Genomic DNA, 16,307 nt, shown 5'->3' on the forward strand with positions numbered 1-16,307 from the left:
AGGCAGGGCGGCAGACGGGGAGGCAGTAGGCTCCTTTCTTCCTCCTGGGCTCCAACTCAGCAGGTGCAGAGAGAATGGGCAGAGCTGGGGATGGGCTTAGAACACTGCCTCCAGTTCTCCTGCAAGGCAAGGATTGGGTAGGGCTGGGATATCTACTGCGCATACCTTCCCAGAGTTCAATCTGGGAGCTGGAGGGATAAACATTCATTTTCATGGATCAGTAGTCAAACAGGAAAAACTAAACGCTCACCAATACCATGGGTGATGCTCAAGGATCCTAGGGGAAGAGGAATTGTTATAGGCAGCATAGAAGGGAGCTGGGGAGAAGGGCGAATGACAGAGGGGATTCCTCCTGGTTCACAGGTTCCAGCCTCTGGAGTAGACAAATTCCGAGAAACAGCTGCCCGAGGCCATGACACTGTGCTTCTACAGTGGCACCTGGAGACCAAGGCAAGGGAAAATGCCCAGGCTTCTCTGAAGACTCAGCTCCCTGAACCCACACAGAGCTCGGAAGAAACTGCTCTCCTACCCAGGACACACCCCCTGTGACACTTGGCATTCTGTGGGCGTGTCCTTCTCGCCCCTGGATGCTCTGGCCTGAGGCCTCATGATTTTTCCCCAGTAGATAACCATCCCACAAGAATGCCTTTATGCAGCCTTTGCAGTCTACACTCCTGAACATTCTGAAAACAAAGTCGGTTTTGTGTCTACCAGCATTCTTGGACTGCTGCCCGCTCGGGGGCAGGAGGCCTGTAACGCCAGGGTCAATGTTCCCTGCTAATTCAGCAAGTTCACGGTCCCGAGATCCTGGCTATGGGACACTGCACCCACACAGCCCAGAGAGGCTTCCAGAAGTCAGTGCCGGGGCAGCACCCTGCTCAACCTGAGAGCGAAAGGGCTCCGCAGTTCACAGGGGCTTCCAGATCTGCAGCCATGATCTTCCCGGATCCATCCCAGCTGGACATACTCAGCCCCACCTTTGAGCTCCAGGTGGCAGGGAGGTCTCCGGCCCGTTGCCTCAGTTGCTAGTCCAGGGGCAGAAGCCAGTATAGCTTCCTCCCTGGTCAGATGAGCAGTGCGGTTTTTAAAAGTTCCCTCCTAAAGCCACCAACCTCCGGGAACAAAATGCCTCAAAACCCTTCCACGTTGATAAGGACCTGCCACACATGCTGTAGTTCAGCCCAGTCTGTTCAGCTCTCCTTGGCTTCCAGAAACTGGCATCACACTTCAATAGGATGTCAGCCTCCCCAGCTCCTCCCTCAGGACAGAAGGGAGACCAATCTCTGCCCCTGGTTCCCTCCACGTCCCTGGTAAAACCTCTCTGCCTCACACTATGCTTCCTTCCTGTTTAGCTCCTTCAGGCAGTGATTCAAAAAGTGGCCGAGTCTCCTGAACTAGCAGGTCCTTGCAAACCTGTTCTTTGGAGCTGGAGGGGGCTCTTTCAGCAGAGCCCTCAGCCAACTTGGGGCCCAGAGGAAGCCAGCAGTGAAGATTCCTGGGGTCTCTCAAGGTTTATCTTAACCTGGGCTGGCTCTGTCTCCCAGGGACCTCTGCAATGCATGTATTTTTTATTGTCATAATTATGTCATAACTATTGTAGTAACCATGGCATCTCGTGGGTAAAGGGATGCTGCTAAACATCCTCTGGTATACAGGACAGCTCCACAACAGGGAATTATATGACTCAAAAGGTCAGCAGTGCTAAGGTTGAGATACTGGGTCTCTGAAGTCTGGGTGGAGACTGGATAAAGCACAGGAAGCTTCATATTTGTCCCGTGTGCTCCAGAACACAAACTTTCTGCATATGGGACAGAAAACCTGCCGGGAAGTCTCCCCCATCTAGGTCACTGCCCGCAGTGACCTGGGCTGCGCACAGCCAGACTCTAGAGAGGACTTCTGCTCCTGGACCCTGCCGGATGCTGGGGCCCAGCACACAGTCACCCTGCAGCTGCAGAAAGGAGCAGCTGAAGGAGGCATGATGGTGCCTACCTATAATCCCAGCTATGCAGGAAGCCAGGGCAGGAAAATCCCAAGTTCAAGGCCAGCCTGAGCAACTTAGTGCCCAGTGAGAGAAACTCAGTGAGACCATCTTAAAACAGAAATAAAAAGGGGTGGGGATGTATCTTAGCATGAAGGTGTTCCATATTCAATACTGCCAAGGATGAAGGGAGGTGGGGGTGAAGGAGAGGGTACGGGAAGAGAAGGAAGGAAGAGAGAAGGAGGGAGGGAAAAGGGAAGGGAGGGAGGGAGGAAGAGGAAGGAAGGGAAGGAAAGAAACACTTGTTCCACCTTGACTCTGACCTGGGCAATCAAAGCCCTTTCTAAAGGTTTTCTTTGCTGCTTTCTTTCAAAGAAAAGCTTACAGGAAAGTTCAAAAGAAAACCCCACGGTGCTTTGAGTGCCACCAGGGCACAGTGTGCCATCCTGCCCTCCCTGTGACTTGGTTCCCCACCCAAACTCCTGCCCTACAGGCTCTGTGCCCCCAGGTCTGCCCCAGAGAACAGCTGAGCTCCAGAAGGATGGGAAGCTATGACCCACAGGAGTTTCTCCATCATGAGGTTCTTCCAGGCCTCAGTTTGAGAGCTAAAGCAGCAGCACCAGCTTCCATGATGAAGACCTACAATGTGACAGGTGTGGGGCACCACAGCCTCTAGTAGACAGACCCCGTCCCACCTCGCCAAGCTCATCTGTTTTGGGGGGAGGGCGGTCTGCTGCTGTCTCACACTGGCGCTGTGCAGTTGCCCTGAGTATTCTACAATGTTCAGGAGCACACTCAGCTCCTTCCAATGCCCCTCAAGTTGTGACCACGGGACCCGTATGCAGACAATGGTAGAAATCCACAGGGTGCAAAATCCACCGCAGATGGGAAGAGCTGATCTTAGTGGCTCCGGGGATGAAACAGGGCTCCAGAAGCTTTTTGTCAGCTGCCACTCTTGCTTATCTCTTCCATAGACACACACCCACTCACACACACACAAAGGCTCACTCTCACCACACCATCTCATACACACTGTCTCATAGCCCTCCAGCCCACTGCATTTTCCTCACAGAGGATCGATCGGGCTGCCCCACGGTCCTGTCCTGAGCACACAGCTGCAGGAGCAGGTGAGGCACCAAGCCATGGGCACGGGCTCCTCCTCAGCACAGCACTTCCCCTCTGGACTCAGTCCCTGCCCGGAGAGCATGTAAGGACTCAGATCCATCAGAAGACACCGCTGTGCAGGCTCTGATCTTCCCTGATTTGAGGGCTCTGAATTCTCACCCCCTCAGTCCTTCCTCTAGGGGCAGTTCCCAGGAGCCTGTGTCCCCAGGTGACCGGTGACTGGGGGCTGGTTTGGCTCAGCAGGAAGAACAGGCCAGAACCTAGACCCTGCCCCTCCACCACCTCTCAGGGTGGTCTCATCACAGAATGTCAGGACCAGAAATGGCCAGAAGCAAGGAGACCGGGCAAGGACACACACAGCACCTGGTGAATGACCACCCAACCATCCGCTCCACCCTGCACAATGGCAGGGCCTGTGACCTGTGCCCCTGAGGCTCTCCGTTGCCCAAGAAGTAGTTAGGGGCCCCTAGACAGGGAATTAGGTCGGACCTGGTTCCTCCTGCTCAAACCTAGTGCAAAACCAGGCCTCCAGCTCCCAGCTGCTGGCCCACTTGCACCTTTCCTACCTGCCTGTTCAAGGAATTCAGTGACCCCACATGGAAGACACTGAAAGGCAGCCTGGAACCAGGAGGAGGACTGCAGGGAGACTTGAGCATCAGCACTTAATAGCCTTGTGATCCTGAACGAGCTACCTAACCCCTCTGCGTCCGTTTACTTATCTGCAAAGTGGGCAGCCTAACTTGCACTCACAGCAAGCAGCACCAGGGCTCACATTAAACAACAGCATGCTGAATCTGGCAAAGAGCTGCTTAATTCATCGCATACTTTCCTCTCCGGTTGAAGACCCTGAGATTTCTGTGAAGACAGCCTGTGTTTTACACACTGTTAGTCCCAGAGTGCCCCACAAAAAGACGTCTAGCACAGGCCTCCAGCCTTCAGACCCAGTGTATCATTGCAGCCCGGTTCTGGGACTACGGGACCCAGCAGCCCAAGTGGGCAGCCGTCCTCTACTCAGCTCTGTTGTCTATGAGCCACATGACACCCCTGGGAGAGAGGCACCCGCTGTTCATCATTTGACAAATGGAAAACAGAGGCACAGAGAGGTTAAGAAATGTGGCCTGAGAGCAATGAGCTGACACAGGCTACAGAAACCACACAGGGAAAGATGATATTGACACCTCCATCCAGACCTCCCCTCCTCTGTCATCCATGGACAGTGTTCTCAGGATGGTCACCAGTGGCCATGAGGCCCTGGGAGCAGGTCCATCAGCAGGGACAGTCACAGTTTCTCCTTCCATCCCACATAGTCACCTGGAGCCACCATGAATGGTCCTAGCTCTGGGAGAATTCCAATGTCTCAGACATTTCCATTTTCCCTCCCCAGTCCCCAGAAGGGTCTCTGCCTTTAGGGCTTTTTCCTGATTTGGCAAAGACTACCTTCCAGAAATGTCCACTGGGGGAACGTGGGTGTGACCACACCACTTACAGGCAACCAGGGGCTCCGAACCAAAGGCCCACAGGACCTGCCAAGGCCATGTGTCCAGAGTCCTCCTCAACAAGGGAAGGATGCTAAACCCACTCCTTTGTTGTGGGCACAGGTGGCAGCTGCGGGCTTCGGGGTGGCAGACGATGCCCTGCCAGGATCCTCAGTGAAACTGAGAAAAGGAGAGCAGGAAGGAGGACACTGTGGGTAAGTTCAGCTCTGAATGTTATTGTCAGCACTGGCCCGGATTTACCCCCTCTCTAACACATTGGTTTCAAAGGCACGTGAAAGCCAGTGTTCTTTCCAGCACACTGCGCTCTTTACAGAACAGATCTCTAAAGGGAGATAAATCAATGTGTACTGCTGTTGTTTGGCATGGGCACTTCCCCAGAGGAGCAGCCCCTAGCAGGTCCACAGCACGGTCCCATTTCTGCATTAGCCCCAAGGAAGCACGCCTTGAGATACGGCCCATGCCCTGCCTTGCTGTGGGAAAGAGGGCACTCTGTCAATTCTCTGCCAAAAGACTCTGAAGTCCAGCTGCACAGCAGTTCACTGCTCTCTTGGTATTTCGTGGACCTTCTGAAAGTCAAAGCCCCAGGGAGCGGGAGCATGCTGGCAGCTTGATTCTTAGTGTTCCTCTTTTGTAGTCAATCTACTAGACCCTATGGGAGGCCTGAATGGACTTTTAAGAAAGTCCCCTAGTTTAGGGAGCAGGGAAGCCAGGAAGAGGGTTTTGAATGTCTCACCATGATGAAAATCAGGGGGAGAAATATTGTCATGTCAAGATGGTGCAAAAATTAAAGTGTTGGAGCACACATCTCAACCTTCCTTCCAGACTAGAAATTTCTCAAGTGCTCCAGAGATCTGCACGGTCCTGGACACTGAGTAGGCATCACCAAATTGTTTAGGGCAGAGAAAGCAGAAATAGGATCCCAGAGCTGAGGCCAAATCCCAGCCCCACTCATGGATCACCAAAGCTGTCTGCCCGCCCTCGGTACCCACTGCTGGGTGTGTTCAGCACAGTACACAACCGGGGAGTAGCTGAAACACAATAGCAGGAAGAGGGAGGATGAGAGGGACAAGGGACAGGGAACAGGAAAAGCTTTAAGCCAAAAGTTCTTCCAGGCACTGAACACCAGGCAGAAGTCATGGTAAGTCAGGCAGGGCGGGGCAGACGGGGAGGCAGTAGGCTCCTTTCTTCCTCCTAGACTCCAACTCAGCAGGTGCAGAGAGAATGGGCAGAGCTGGGGATGGGCTTGGAACACTGCCTCCAGTTCTCCTGCAAGGCAAGGATTGGGTAGGGCTGGGATATCTACTGCGCATACCTTCCCAGAGTTCAATCTGGGAGCTGGAGGGATAAACATTCATTTTCATGGATCAGTAGTCAAACAGGAAAAACTAAACGCTCACCAATACCATGGGTGATGCTCAAGGATCCTAGGGGAAGAGGAATTGTTATAGGCAGCATAGAAGGGAGCTGGGGAGAAGGGCGAATGACAGAGGGGATTCCTCCTGGTTCACAGGTTCCAGCCTCTGGAGTAGACAAATTCCGAGAAACAGCTGCCCGAGGCCATGACACTGTGCTTCTACAGTGGCACCTGGAGACCAAGGCAAGGGAAAATGCCCAGGCTTCTCTGAAGACTCAGCTCCCTGAACCCACACAGAGCTCGGAAGAAACTGCTCTCCTACCCAGGACACACCCCCTGTGACACTTGGCATTCTGTGGGCGTGTCCTTCTCGCCCCTGGATGCTCTGGCCTGAGGCCTCATGATTTTTCCCCAGTAGATAACCATCCCACAAGAATGCCTTTATGCAGCCTTTGCAGTCTACACTCCTGAACATTCTGAAAACAAAGTCGGTTTTGTGTCTACCAGCATTCTTGGACTGCTGCCCGCTCGGGGGCAGGAGGCCTGTAACGCCAGGGTCAATGTTCCCTGCTAATTCAGCAAGTTCACGGTCCCGAGATCCTGGCTATGGGACACTGCACCCACACAGCCCAGAGAGGCTTCCAGAAGTCAGTGCCGGGGCAGCACCCTGCTCAACCTGAGAGCGAAAGGGCTCCGCAGTTCACAGGGGCTTCCAGATCTGCAGCCATGATCTTCCCGGATCCATCCCAGCTGGACATACTCAGCCCCACCTTTGAGCTCCAGGTGGCAGGGAGGTCTCCGGCCCGTTGCCTCAGTTGCTAGTCCAGGGGCAGAAGCCAGTATAGCTTCCTCCCTGGTCAGATGAGCAGTGCGGTTTTTAAAAGTTCCCTCCTAAAGCCACCAACCTCCGGGAACAAAATGCCTCAAAACCCTTCCACGTTGATAAGGACCTGCCACACATGCTGTAGTTCAGCCCAGTCTGTTCAGCTCTCCTTGGCTTCCAGAAACTGGCATCACACTTCAATAGGATGTCAGCCTCCCCAGCTCCTCCCTCAGGACAGAAGGGAGACCAATCTCTGCCCCTGGTTCCCTCCACGTCCCTGGTAAAACCTCTCTGCCTCACACTATGCTTCCTTCCTGTTTAGCTCCTTCAGGCAGTGATTCAAAAAGTGGCCGAGTCTCCTGAACTAGCAGGTCCTTGCAAACCTGTTCTTTGGAGCTGGAGGGGGCTCTTTCAGCAGAGCCCTCAGCCAACTTGGGGCCCAGAGGAAGCCAGCAGTGAAGATTCCTGGGGTCTCTCAAGGTTTATCTTAACCTGGGCTGGCTCTGTCTCCCAGGGACCTCTGCAATGCATGTATTTTTTATTGTCATAATTATGTCATAACTATTGTAGTAACCATGGCATCTCGTGGGTAAAGGGATGCTGCTAAACATCCTCTGGTATACAGGACAGCTCCACAACAGGGAATTATATGACTCAAAAGGTCAGCAGTGCTAAGGTTGAGATACTGGGTCTCTGAAGTCTGGGTGGAGACTGGATAAAGCACAGGAAGCTTCATATTTGTCCCGTGTGCTCCAGAACACAAACTTTCTGCATATGGGACAGAAAACCTGCCGGGAAGTCTCCCCCATCTAGGTCACTGCCCGCAGTGACCTGGGCTGCGCACAGCCAGACTCTAGAGAGGACTTCTGCTCCTGGACCCTGCCGGATGCTGGGGCCCAGCACACAGTCACCCTGCAGCTGCAGAAAGGAGCAGCTGAAGGAGGCATGATGGTGCCTACCTATAATCCCAGCTATGCAGGAAGCCAGGGCAGGAAAATCCCAAGTTCAAGGCCAGCCTGAGCAACTTAGTGCCCAGTGAGAGAAACTCAGTGAGACCATCTTAAAACAGAAATAAAAAGGGGTGGGGATGTATCTTAGCATGAAGGTGTTCCATATTCAATACTGCCAAGGATGAAGGGAGGTGGGGGTGAAGGAGAGGGTACGGGAAGAGAAGGAAGGAAGAGAGAAGGAGGGAGGGAAAAGGGAAGGGAGGGAGGGAGGAAGAGGAAGGAAGGGAAGGAAAGAAACACTTGTTCCACCTTGACTCTGACCTGGGCAATCAAAGCCCTTTCTAAAGGTTTTCTTTGCTGCTTTCTTTCAAAGAAAAGCTTACAGGAAAGTTCAAAAGAAAACCCCACGGTGCTTTGAGTGCCACCAGGGCACAGTGTGCCATCCTGCCCTCCCTGTGACTTGGTTCCCCACCCAAACTCCTGCCCTACAGGCTCTGTGCCCCCAGGTCTGCCCCAGAGAACAGCTGAGCTCCAGAAGGATGGGAAGCTATGACCCACAGGAGTTTCTCCATCATGAGGTTCTTCCAGGCCTCAGTTTGAGAGCTAAAGCAGCAGCACCAGCTTCCATGATGAAGACCTACAATGTGACAGGTGTGGGGCACCACAGCCTCTAGTAGACAGACCCCGTCCCACCTCGCCAAGCTCATCTGTTTTGGGGGGAGGGCGGTCTGCTGCTGTCTCACACTGGCGCTGTGCAGTTGCCCTGAGTATTCTACAATGTTCAGGAGCACACTCAGCTCCTTCCAATGCCCCTCAAGTTGTGACCACGGGACCCGTATGCAGACAATGGTAGAAATCCACAGGGTGCAAAATCCACCGCAGATGGGAAGAGCTGATCTTAGTGGCTCCGGGGATGAAACAGGGCTCCAGAAGCTTTTTGTCAGCTGCCACTCTTGCTTATCTCTTCCATAGACACACACCCACTCACACACACACAAAGGCTCACTCTCACCACACCATCTCATACACACTGTCTCATAGCCCTCCAGCCCACTGCATTTTCCTCACAGAGGATCGATCGGGCTGCCCCACGGTCCTGTCCTGAGCACACAGCTGCAGGAGCAGGTGAGGCACCAAGCCATGGGCACGGGCTCCTCCTCAGCACAGCACTTCCCCTCTGGACTCAGTCCCTGCCCGGAGAGCATGTAAGGACTCAGATCCATCAGAAGACACCGCTGTGCAGGCTCTGATCTTCCCTGATTTGAGGGCTCTGAATTCTCACCCCCTCAGTCCTTCCTCTAGGGGCAGTTCCCAGGAGCCTGTGTCCCCAGGTGACCGGTGACTGGGGGCTGGTTTGGCTCAGCAGGAAGAACAGGCCAGAACCTAGACCCTGCCCCTCCACCACCTCTCAGGGTGGTCTCATCACAGAATGTCAGGACCAGAAATGGCCAGAAGCAAGGAGACCGGGCAAGGACACACACAGCACCTGGTGAATGACCACCCAACCATCCGCTCCACCCTGCACAATGGCAGGGCCTGTGACCTGTGCCCCTGAGGCTCTCCGTTGCCCAAGAAGTAGTTAGGGGCCCCTAGACAGGGAATTAGGTCGGACCTGGTTCCTCCTGCTCAAACCTAGTGCAAAACCAGGCCTCCAGCTCCCAGCTGCTGGCCCACTTGCACCTTTCCTACCTGCCTGTTCAAGGAATTCAGTGACCCCACATGGAAGACACTGAAAGGCAGCCTGGAACCAGGAGGAGGACTGCAGGGAGACTTGAGCATCAGCACTTAATAGCCTTGTGATCCTGAACGAGCTACCTAACCCCTCTGCGTCCGTTTACTTATCTGCAAAGTGGGCAGCCTAACTTGCACTCACAGCAAGCAGCACCAGGGCTCACATTAAACAACAGCATGCTGAATCTGGCAAAGAGCTGCTTAATTCATCGCATACTTTCCTCTCCGGTTGAAGACCCTGAGATTTCTGTGAAGACAGCCTGTGTTTTACACACTGTTAGTCCCAGAGTGCCCCACAAAAAGACGTCTAGCACAGGCCTCCAGCCTTCAGACCCAGTGTATCATTGCAGCCCGGTTCTGGGACTACGGGACCCAGCAGCCCAAGTGGGCAGCCGTCCTCTACTCAGCTCTGTTGTCTATGAGCCACATGACACCCCTGGGAGAGAGGCACCCGCTGTTCATCATTTGACAAATGGAAAACAGAGGCACAGAGAGGTTAAGAAATGTGGCCTGAGAGCAATGAGCTGACACAGGCTACAGAAACCACACAGGGAAAGATGATATTGACACCTCCATCCAGACCTCCCCTCCTCTGTCATCCATGGACAGTGTTCTCAGGATGGTCACCAGTGGCCATGAGGCCCTGGGAGCAGGTCCATCAGCAGGGACAGTCACAGTTTCTCCTTCCATCCCACATAGTCACCTGGAGCCACCATGAATGGTCCTAGCTCTGGGAGAATTCCAATGTCTCAGACATTTCCATTTTCCCTCCCCAGTCCCCAGAAGGGTCTCTGCCTTTAGGGCTTTTTCCTGATTTGGCAAAGACTACCTTCCAGAAATGTCCACTGGGGGAACGTGGGTGTGACCACACCACTTACAGGCAACCAGGGGCTCCGAACCAAAGGCCCACAGGACCTGCCAAGGCCATGTGTCCAGAGTCCTCCTCAACAAGGGAAGGATGCTAAACCCACTCCTTTGTTGTGGGCACAGGTGGCAGCTGCGGGCTTCGGGGTGGCAGACGATGCCCTGCCAGGATCCTCAGTGAAACTGAGAAAAGGAGAGCAGGAAGGAGGACACTGTGGGTAAGTTCAGCTCTGAATGTTATTGTCAGCACTGGCCCGGATTTACCCCCTCTCTAACACATTGGTTTCAAAGGCACGTGAAAGCCAGTGTTCTTTCCAGCACACTGCGCTCTTTACAGAACAGATCTCTAAAGGGAGATAAATCAATGTGTACTGCTGTTGTTTGGCATGGGCACTTCCCCAGAGGAGCAGCCCCTAGCAGGTCCACAGCACGGTCCCATTTCTGCATTAGCCCCAAGGAAGCACGCCTTGAGATACGGCCCATGCCCTGCCTTGCTGTGGGAAAGAGGGCACTCTGTCAATTCTCTGCCAAAAGACTCTGAAGTCCAGCTGCACAGCAGTTCACTGCTCTCTTGGTATTTCGTGGACCTTCTGAAAGTCAAAGCCCCAGGGAGCGGGAGCATGCTGGCAGCTTGATTCTTAGTGTTCCTCTTTTGTAGTCAATCTACTAGACCCTATGGGAGGCCTGAATGGACTTTTAAGAAAGTCCCCTAGTTTAGGGAGCAGGGAAGCCAGGAAGAGGGTTTTGAATGTCTCACCATGATGAAAATCAGGGGGAGAAATATTGTCATGTCAAGATGGTGCAAAAATTAAAGTGTTGGAGCACACATCTCAACCTTCCTTCCAGACTAGAAATTTCTCAAGTGCTCCAGAGATCTGCACGGTCCTGGACACTGAGTAGGCATCACCAAATTGTTTAGGGCAGAGAAAGCAGAAATAGGATCCCAGAGCTGAGGCCAAATCCCAGCCCCACTCATGGATCACCAAAGCTGTCTGCCCGCCCTCGGTACCCACTGCTGGGTGTGTTCAGCACAGTACACAACCGGGGAGTAGCTGAAACACAATAGCAGGAAGAGGGAGGTGTTGGGACCCAGCTATGACCCAACCTCTTCTCAGCAACACACAGGTCTTCCTGGAGGTTCACAGTGGCATCTTGGCAGGAGTGCGGTTTTGACAGAGTAACTGGATTGGCAAGAGGACCATCAAAACAGCCAAAGGCAGTAACTGAAAGTCCAAAGCAGGACACCTATCGTGCTGCAAGACTGTTCTGTGAATCTGCAGAACAGGCAGAGGAGCTGGCCTGGATGGTCTGAGATAATTTGTTGAAATCACACAAACAGAGCCAGTGTTAGCCTAGGACACGGAAATGGATTCCTCATACAGAGTTCTTTGTCCCTGAGATCGGACGCTGGCCATAATAATGAGATTCTTTCCAAAACAGTCTTGCTGCTCTCACCCTCTGGAATGGGCCTCCCATGGGCCTTACACAAGGTGGCCCAAGTTATTCCCCTCCTAAGGGGAGGTTTCCTTTTGATCCACATGAATGGAGTGCCTGTTAGGCACCAGGTTCTTAAGCCTTAAGAGGGCATGAAAAACCAGAGAGACAATGACAGCCCGATAAGAACCATCCCCCCAGGACACATGGGACCACAGAGGGAACCCAACCTAGCTGCCCAGCCAGGAGGTCAAGCCAGGGAGGGCCTTGAAGGGAAGGAGGAAAAAGTCAGAAGGGCAGGGTTCCCAGCAGAGAGACACTCACAGTTACCCACCTCTGAGGAATCATTCACCTTTTCAAAGCTAAGGGCAGTGGAGATGGGGTGAGGATGGGCCGGGGGCCTGTATACCCACGTAGCCACCTCTCCGAGCAGAGTTCCATGTGTACAAGCACCCTTGTACAAAGGCCTCCCCAGCTTTAAGGGTTGGGGAGAGGACCTCTGAGAGAAAAGATGAACTTGGCCTCCTACTGTGGACTCCACCCCTGTTAACAACAAGCCTCACTTTCTACCCCTCTGAGAGAGAACCGCTCTGCTGGACCGAAGCCTAGAGGCAGCACCTACATAGATAGGTAGCGGTGGACATAAATGTTACATGGGAAAGGCAGGGACTCTGTGTCAAAGGAGGATGTTCGCAGACTCAATTGTGGAATGGGTCCCTTTTCCACGGAGCCAAGGCAGACTCACCAACCTTCTTCTCTCCTCCCAACAGCGCCAGCCATGGAGAACTCAGCTCTGCACCAACACCCCCCAGGGCTCTCCACTTGTACAGTCCCCTTCCTGTTGGGACACAGTGTCCCCACTGTCTTTGCACACTGCACACAGGAGGAGGCAAAAGTTCCATAGCAGAGATCACCGGCCAGCCCAGCCCAGCCCAGCTCACCATCTCTACATTTCAGAGAAAAGCGAGAGGAGGGCAGGTGCCACCAGGAAGGTGGCCTGCGATGAACCCAGGAATCCAAGTTCACTCCCTAAGGCTCTGGGTGGCCTTGAAAGGCAGTGCTGGAGTTGCAAATGCCTTGCCTAGATCTGGACCCACTCGCTCAGTTTTGAAAAAGCAAGTCTCCTCCTGGGCCTGTTTTCTGACCTGAGAATAAGAAGAGCGTCTCCTGCTTCAGTTAGCTGAGCTCATACACCGAACCACAAGGTGTCCTAGGTAGACAAAAGCTACTTACTGAACATCCCTTAATTACCAGCCCCGAAGAACACGCACGTCTTCCACCCTTCTCTCCCCAGCCCTCCTGAGCCAACTGTGGGTGCAGCATTGGTGGGTGCTTCCACAGTCCTGGGGTAGCTTAGAGCAAAGAGCCCCAGACACCAATTGCCAAGGATGTGGCTGGAAAATGTCTTTGGTGACAACAACTTCAGGTGCTTCCCACATGCTGGCCACTATTTTCAGTTTACAAGGGTTAGCTCAGCTGAGACACACACACTGATGAAACTGTCTGTTATTCTCATTTTACACAACAGGAAACTGAGGCCTGGAGTGCGTGGCTGATTCTGCACTCTTCGTTCCTGCCTCATCTGCTTTCCCAATGTACCTCAACCTGCTCTCATGCAAAAGCACAAAGGCTTTGAAGTCTGACTCTTCAGATGAGTATCTGGCTGTCTGTCCTGCTTTTAGCTACATAGCTATGGGCCAGCCCTGAATCTCTCCAGCTCAGTTTCCTCATCCACTCAATGGAGCTGAACAACCCAGGCAGACCTCTTGCAAGGACTGAAGGGGATGAGAACAGCGGCTGCTCTGCAGGCAGAGGTGCTTTACCCCTCCTGGCCTTCCTTGTCAGCACTGCTCCCTGCCTGGTCCTCAGCTGCACAGTCATGCTGGCTTCCTCTCATAGCCACAGGGCCTTTGAGTCATACCCTGGGTGGATCCCTGCAGCTGGGTCCCAAGGAAGAGCCCAACATTAGACCATCAGAAGACACAAGGAGTTTTCTGGCTCAGGTCAGCTCATGCCAGTGGGTTTCAGTGTACCTGAGGGGCCCCAGCTCCACTTAGATCTGTGAACTGTCCTGGAGGGGGCAGCCCGATCCAGTAAAGACACTTGGCAGGGACTGTGACATTTGTCCTTTTCTCACCAACACGATTTCACTAATCCAAACATCTGATGTACACTTTACAAAAAAAAAAAAAAAAAACACCCACACTCTGCCTCAAAGTATCCTTACCAGAAACTTAGTAAAGATGCCAATGTATGTCTGCCCCTCTGTGGCAGACTGGCAAAGATCACATCCATTCCCAACCAGGAAATTCTTGGCAAGGGGCCCGGGGAGTGTGCGCTGGCTGTCACTCGGCCTGACATGCATCTCCCTGTCTGGGTTTTGGCTCCTATCTGTTTGGTAGGAAGCAGTAGGACCTGGCCCTGAGTGAGTTCTGTATTCTATTCCAAATGATTCACTCAATGGTTAGCAATCCCAGAGCTGCCTGTCACTCTGGGGGAACCCTGTCAGGAGAAGAGACCCCAACTCATGACTCAGGCTCCAAATCCAGCATCCTCACCCACTGCCAACGAACCCTCCCTGGGACCTGACCCTCTGGACCGGGCGGAACGAGGCTGAAGATGAGGTGCCACTCAAACCGTCCTGTGCATGTTTGAGCTCCTCCTCCATGCCAGGTTCTGGGGCAGATGCCAGGCTCCTCCTCACCCTGGTACAGCCTACCCTCCGTGAAAGACAAGACCCCACGAAGCTAAGAAGGTCCAGATCAGGTCAACACCTGGTGGCACGGCTTACACCAAAGTACATCTTTTAGGGAGATCTCCAGCCCTTCCTTTCCCCCCTGGGCCATCCCTGCCAGGGGCGGCTCAGTCCCTGGTCTGTGTGTTCACTGCTATTCCCCAGACAAGTGGCGAACCCTTGAAGGCACATGCGTGTTAGGTCCCCTTCTCTGGACCGTGCTTCTTTCAATTCGCATTTATAAACTCAATCAACTTCGGTATGTCCATGCAGGGGGACACTGGTGAATTTTTCTCTTGAAACTGTGCCTTCACAGCAAAGGTAGGGTTGGTACACGGGAGCCGAATTCATAGAGGAGAGGCATGGCTGATGGGTCTTGCAAGGTTTCTAAGGTTTTCCCAGCGGCCACTGCTGACCTCTGAATAAAGCAACAAACCAGCAGAAGTGCCTAGGGCCTCTGGGAGGAAAGGCCCCCTTCCCTACACAGCCTCTGACAGGTACTTTGCTTTCAAGCCAAAGAGATGGAGCTGGGGACCCGCAGCAAAGGCTGACAGCCCACCTGGTGACTGATGGGGAAGCAGGGAAGGTGGCTGGGGTAAGGGAGCTGCGCAAAACCCAGCTTCAGCTATTAATCCCACAGAGGCAGTGGCAGTGTGCTTTCTGTGGCCCTGCATTCCATACGCCCTGCCGGAACCTCCACCCCAGGCTGAATCAGAGACCTCACTGGTCTCCCGGGATGGGATGTCCTAGCCTTTCCAGCTGTTCGCCTGCTGCTCTGACTGCCAGAGGCCAGTCTGGGAGACAAGGAGGATGGAAAGAGGAGCAGAGGATGGTGGATGGGCGGGCGGCGGAGGGGAAAATGACGCCACCCCTACCTCCAGCCAGAGGAGGGCCCACCACATGACAGCGCGACCCTCTTCCCCCAGGCCACCTGTCCCTTATCATCGCCACAACCCCAGTTACGGGCCACCTCCGGGTGCACCCCGACTGTGGGGCCACGACCTTCGCTCGTGTGCATGCCGCGTGTGGCACACCCCAGACCCTCCCCCAGTGCACGCGCGCACGTACACACACACACACACACACACACACCACTCCTAGGCTGGATTGGCACCCGCCCTCTCCCAATTTGGAAACCAGACACACCCACGTCCACTTCTCCATCCTCCTTGCCAACGTCGCTGTCTCCTACCCACCCCCATCTACAACGCGGCGAGACGTCCCTCTCCGCAGGCGCTCTTACACACACCCACACCCGTCTCTCTCTCCCTCTCTCTCTCTCTCTCTCTCTCTCTCTCTCTCTCTCTCTCACACACACACACACACACACACACACACACATGCACGCACACACCCCTGTGTCCTTCCTCGCCCACGAGCCAGCGGCGTCACCTGTGACTCGAGCGCGCCAGTAAGAGCCATCCAGGTGCTCCCCAGCAGAAACGCCGTCCCTCCCCTACCCCCCGACCCCCACTTTCCTCGCTAGTGGCAAGCGAGCAGAGACTGCTCTCCCCTTTCTTTTTGTCCAATCGAAACCCCCACTTCCGCGGTGCCGGCTCCCCAAAGTCCGCTCCCCCGCGCAGTGGCAGCTGAGGGGCGCTCGAGCGGCATCCCACGGGCGCACCTCTTCTGTTGCTCCACGTCGTGCGTCCGGCGGGCTTACCTAAAGCACTGAAAGCTGGGGAAAGAGACGGCACGAGCACAGCGAAGAGGATGGGCTTGAGCTCCAGAGCCGAGCCAGCGCCAGGCGACGTTTGTTTCTGTCCCCGCGCAGGGCGACTTTAAGAGCGCCGCGGCCCCGCCTCCAGCCTCGCCCCT

At 54.2% G+C, this 16,307-nt stretch overlaps 1 protein-coding gene across 1 annotated transcript in view; it reads right to left on the reverse strand.

The window, feature by feature from the left end:
* Ndrg1 (N-myc downstream regulated 1) overlaps nt 1–16,256 on the reverse strand; it is a 51,910-nt gene extending 35,654 nt beyond the window's left edge. The window contains exon 1 of the mRNA XM_010629592.2: nt 16,153–16,256. The gene's annotated coding sequence lies outside the window, so the exon portion shown is untranslated. The remainder of the gene's footprint in view (nt 1–16,152) is intronic.
* Between the last annotated feature and the right edge of the window lie 51 nt (nt 16,257–16,307).

The sequence above is a fragment of the Fukomys damarensis genome, unplaced genomic scaffold, assembly GCF_012274545.1.
Source record: "Fukomys damarensis isolate Sample0158 unplaced genomic scaffold, DMR_v1.0_HiC HiC_scaffold_5, whole genome shotgun sequence".
Taxonomy (NCBI): Eukaryota; Metazoa; Chordata; class Mammalia; order Rodentia; family Bathyergidae; genus Fukomys; species Fukomys damarensis.